This window comes from Otolemur garnettii, unplaced genomic scaffold (assembly GCF_000181295.1).
Source record: "Otolemur garnettii isolate 467f Iridium unplaced genomic scaffold, OtoGar3 scaffold00003, whole genome shotgun sequence".
In the NCBI taxonomy this organism is placed as follows: Eukaryota; Metazoa; Chordata; class Mammalia; order Primates; family Galagidae; genus Otolemur; species Otolemur garnettii.
The window spans coordinates 19,446,871-19,452,727 of NW_003852398.1; positions in this window are offsets into that span (position 1 = coordinate 19,446,871).

Here is a 5,857-nt window from a genome sequence, read left to right on the forward strand (position 1 = left end):
AAAAAAAAAAAAAAAAAATATTGATTCACTTCTAAAAGTCCCAAATTGTCTGTTATTTTCTTTTCACATTTAGGTGTTTTTAGAGGTGACCACAGTGTCACATCTTAATTCTTGCCTGGAGAATTTAATTTTGGAACTAGCCAAAAGACTAAGGGAGAAAAATGTAGTGAATGACAGGGACATTCAACCAGTGGCAGTGCTTGGATGTGATAGTAAGGCAATCCAAATAATCTTCTCTAAATACATGGAAATTTTCTCTTCAATAAGAACAGGTTTACTTTAAAACTTTAATAACTACTAGCATGAGGGACCCTAGGAGAGCAATGAAGGCAAACAGTTGTTGAATGAATGAATAGAAAAAATGTCTGCCTTAGTGTGAGAGGGTTCTGGTTGGGCAGAAATGTGAAAAGCAAACCAGATCTGAAAGACATTTCTCTGAAACAATTCCCCACACATTAAGACCAATAGCAGTATTAACGGGATGAGCACATGATCCTTGGGGTTAACTATCTTTTGGATTTTTACTCTCCTGATATTACCTTTAAGAGAGAAAAATAATCAGTCTTATTATTTGACTGGTGCAGTCTATAGATTCCTTTGCTTGCCCTGTTCATTCACACTACACTGTTCTAGCAGTTAATAATAATCCTTTTCACCCTGGCACCTGGAAAACAATTGGCTGGGGGCAGCCTGCCTTCTGGTTTATTCTGTTACTATTGGGCAGATTGAACGGCTTGGCCCAAGTGATAGAAATACCTAGTAACAGATTGGAAGCTGCTTCTTTGGGTTTTTTCTTTGTTTTTAGGTTTGTCTTGTTTGATGTTAGCTTAAGATACTGGAAATAACTTTGACTAGTGTGGTAAATTCAAACATTTATTTAGAAATTGAATCCAGATTCAGGTTGTGAGCTTCAATATCCCCATATGGAAAACAGAATAGAGCCAGGTGACTTTGTGCATGTAGTCAGATTGTAGTATTTTGTGAGCCAATGGTATACTCCACCCTAACTCAGCTTTCAGGTTCCCTATTGCACCACCACATCACCACCACCACCATCAATGTCACTACTAACTGCAGTTTGACTAGGGAAAGATCACAGAAAATACCTCCTCAAGGGAACAGTCAAACTCAGTGAATATTTTTCTGTTTTTTAAGGGGGCCATTTTCAATCATTTTCCCAAATATATTTCTGAAAATTTTTGTCCAGATAAGAACCATTGGCATGAGCAATCCTAACGTGTTAGTACTGCAGTGGTGTCCAAGATCCTCTGTCCTAGGAGTTCTCAGTGTTAGCTAGCTGAATATCATGATCAACTGGGGAGTTTTTTAAAATGCCAATTCCTGAGTCCTACTCTTTAAGATTGTTTTATAATTGATCTTGAGTATAGCTTGGCCACCTGCATTATTTGAAGCTTGGCACTTGTTCCCAAGGCTGCATTAGAAGAACCAGACCAGTGGTTTGAGGCAGAGGAAAGAGTTTCTTAATTTGCTGGCAAATGAAGAGGCCAGCATACTTCTATCTTAAAGTACCAGTGTCCTCCTTCTGAGTAGAAATACAGAGCTTTTAGAGGGGATGGTTCTGATCCTATCTTCAGCTAAGACAATCTCATGACCTCCATCTGGATTCATCCCATCTTCTGTGGCACAAAGGACAAAGTGCACTCCCCTGCCCCTCCTGACCACCAGCCTGAGGCAGGGATATAGATTTTAGTTCTCAAAAAGGGTAAGGAAGTTTTGAAGACACAGGAAACATTTTTACCTTTTTACAGGCCATTTATTTTCTCTGTTACACCTGAATTTAGTGAGGAGATGGTAATGTTAATCAGTTAGATGTAAGTGTTCCACATTGTATATCAAATCAGCACATTGTACCCCATAAATGCATTAATGTACACAGTTATGATTTAATAAAGGACAAAAGAAACAAAATGAAGCCAAAAGTATAAACCTTCAATTTTTATAATTTAACAAGGTAAAGGTTCAAATAATTTTAAGTAAAATATTTAAATGCAAACACACACACACACACACACACACACATACACACATGCACACACATACACACAATGTCCCAAAGTGGTTCTAACCTGCAGCAGCCTCAGCCAGTCTGGAACTGGCTAGAAATGTAAATTGTTGGCCTCACTCTCACTGAATCAAAAACTCTGGGGGTGGAGCCCAGCAATCTATGTTTTAACAAGCCCTCTAGGAGACTGTGGTGCATGTGGGGATGTAAGAAATATTACAGTCTAGTAATTCCTAATAGGTGGATTGAAATTTCAAGAAAAGATTCTCCCTTTGCCAGGGTTGTATGGGGATGGGGTTGGCCACATAGTGATCAGGAGCTTCCATTACCAACAGATAAGCCCCTGGTTCTTTACCCCATTTAACCAGGTGTCACTGTCTGCCTGGACCCCTGCAGTAGCTTCCTAGTGGTCATCAACAATATTACTCTTTTCCCTCTGTAATTCTTCATACTATGGCAGAGACATTTTCTCTCAATGCAGATCTCAGATTCCTATCTCCTGACTTCCAGCCCTTTCTACCTTCTGCCCTTGGACTTACCTAGAAGTTGGGGTCAGGTGTTTGGTACAGCTGAGTGACACATGGTGTGTGTGGCCTGTGATAAATTGGAGTGTGCGTGCACCTACTTAGAGGCATTGCAATTCAAAATTAGTTAAAATGATGACCTGAGCAAGCACATTAAACAACATGATTGTGGGCTCAAATAAGGCAGCCAATTTGAGAATGAGGGTAGAGTGTGGATTTTACAAAATTATGAATAAACACATAATTCTTATACAGAGCAGAGGAGTTGTTGCTTTAGTTGTTCTCATTCCCTCTTTGTGTAATCATGATGAATTGGTAGCCACTACAAATAACTTTCTACTATCTACTGTGTGTTGGGGGGTGAGGGTGGGCAGAAGAGAGTATTGCCTCCCTGAAGGAGCTCAAAATCTAAAGGAGACAAAACTCACATGGGAAATGCAATGAAATGAAATCAATGTTGTTTTTCCATTTCCACAAGGAAAGATGTAGTTCTTTGTTCTTAGAGCTGATGTTTACATGGTGGGTCCACAATCAAATGCTGAGGATTTAAAACAGCTCAATTCCTCAACCTTGACCTTGCCCTTTCTAGGCTGAATGAAATAGACAACGTTCAATCTGTAATGAGCATTTACTGAGCCCTGGGTACACTACTGAGTGTTTCAAGGCAATTATCTCATTGAATCCTCACAGCAGCAGGTATATTATTCCTGCTTTGGAGCTAATGGAAATAGAGGCAGGTGAAGGAACTTGCCCCAGGTCACAGAGTCCAACCTCCTGTATTCCTGGTCTTGAAGCAGGCCTGAAGGACTCACACTCTCACCACTACCCTGTACTTCACAGACAGAGCTCCAATTTAAGACTTCATGCGTATGGCAGTGTGGCACTGGCATGCAGTGGACCCAAATGAATTTTAATCTCCTCAGGTCCAGGCAACCTGAGGGTATGGGTGGCGCTCCAATCCCAATCCCCTTATAGCTCAATCTTCCCTTGTCCCCACGTTATTTACTGAGAATCTCATTTGCATTTGCAGAGGAAGCTGCAAGGGGAGAAGCTGGCAGGAACGTTAATGAAGCCAGGTGGGACGCATTTAAATGGGAATGTGTTGAACTAACTCATAAAGAGCTGAAGCCAGCTGTCAGCAGGCTTAATGAAAGGTTAACAGGAATCCAGCAATGGGTGGCTGGGGAGATTCCTCCTCTCTCTAAAGAAAACAGAAAGTTGAGAAGTGAGCTCCCCAGGTGGAGGCGACAACAGAATGAGGAAGCCACTTAAAACCAAAAGACTGGACTTGGAAATAGAGTTTCATTTAGATTTGTAAACATGTTGCAGCTTAAAAAAAAAAGGACTGTGAGTTCTCAACTCCCTGAGTATCAAAGGATGGGGAAGGAAAGTGTTCCCAAATAAGATGAATACTAATAGTATTTAGGAAAAACTTGGGGAGCACTGAAAATAGTTGTCACAAAACAAAAGATGGTTTACTCTCTGCTTGAGCTGAGAAGGTGCTGGTCTGCAGTTATATGCATTATCCATATACATATTTTTTATGGAGACAGGGTTTTTTTTTGCTATGTTACTCAGGCTGCAGTGAAGTGGCTTCATCATACTTCTCTGTAACCTCAAATACCTGGGCTCAAGCATCCTCTTGCCTCAGCTCCCTAAGTAGCTGGGACTACAGGCATGCACCATTGCACTCAGCTAATTTTTAATTTTTTTGTAGTGATAGGGTCTTGCCATGTTGCTCAGGCTGGTCTTAAACTCCTGGCTTCATATGATCAATCAAACTGCATATTGAATAGTGAGTTGGAGAGCAGGAAAGACCATCATGCATTTTGCTGTTTAACTCCCATTTTTCAGCTGAAGAAACTAAGGCCCAGAAAGGAGGAATGAGTTGCTCCAGGCTACACTGCAGTCTGATGCTAGAGCAAGGACCTGACCTGTCTTCCTTAGACTTGTCTCTGGGGCTTTGTCATAAACTGGTACTCTTGGGTTTTTCAAAGTTCTCCTGGATCTGCCTGATCCTCTGGGGTCACATCCAGTAAGTTCTTGCAATGCAGCATTTCTTTTCCTCCAGCCGTCTTCCTTTCCAGACACCTGACTTCTTAGTGGGCTGCTGCCCCCAGGGAGAGGAATCTGAAGGTAAAAGTGCAAAGCTTGGTTGCTCTGTTGTTCCTGTAACGCCATCATAACTGCAGTGTCCAACTGATCTCAGTTTGCCCTGCACTTTCCCAGTTTTAAGATAAGTAGAAGTACTGCATGCCGAGAACCTCTCCGTCCCAGGCAAACAGGGATGCTTGGTTGACACATCTATAACTAGAGATGAAAGATAACCACTGTCTCGGTTATTTGACTCATATCCTCTGCTCTTGACTTTATTGCAGTGATCATTTTTCCTATGGTTTTGCATTTGGAGCCAAAGGGGTTTATTTTGTTCAGATCCAGTGTTAGAATAGAATACTACTTGATTGGCCAGGTGTGGTAGCTCATGTTAGGTCCGAAAAATCCTCCCAAACTAGCCCCAACAGACGAACTCGAGACACACTCCGATGTAAAGGGCACGAGGTGAGATTTTATTCAGACCAGTCTGGACTCTCCTGGCATGCAAGCCTAGGATGAGCCCTGAACTTGGGGTAGAACAAGTTTTTATGGGGTACAGAAAGCAAGAAGGGTAGGGTCCGTTACAGGTACACTCTGGATTGGTGGTTGATGATTTCACTAGTAAAGGAGGACTTGGATTAGTACAGGTGAGGGGTGGGGGATTTCTTAACCAGGGCTAGAGGTGGTGTAGCCTAATTAGGTAGTTGAAGGAGAATACCTGAATTTCAAGGAAGTACAAACCTATTGCCTATTATGGGAGCTGTTCAAGGGAACTGATATTTATTGCCTATTATGGCAGCTGTCTGCCTTAGGTGACTCAATTCAACGGCTTAATGGCTGTGCAACCTGGGGTGGGGGAAGCAGCAGGGAGTGGCCCTGCAGGTTTCACTGGCAGAGGTTGGGGCAGAGGGGCTAGGAATGGAACTTATGCGGTAAACAGCCAGGAATGGGCCTTATGCTGTAAACAGCCAAGAATGGAGCTTGTGCTGTAAACAACAAGATGGAGCTAGTTTGGCTCTCACACTCACACTTGTAATCCTAGCTTTCTGGGAGGCCAAGGTAGGTGAATTGCCTGAACTCACAGGTTTGAGACCAGCCTAAGCAAGAGCAAGATCCCATCTCTAAAAATAGCCAAGTGTTGTGGCGGGGTCCTTTAGTCCCAGCTTCTCGGGAAGCTGAGGCAAGAGAATCACTTAAGCCCAAGAGTTTGAGGTGG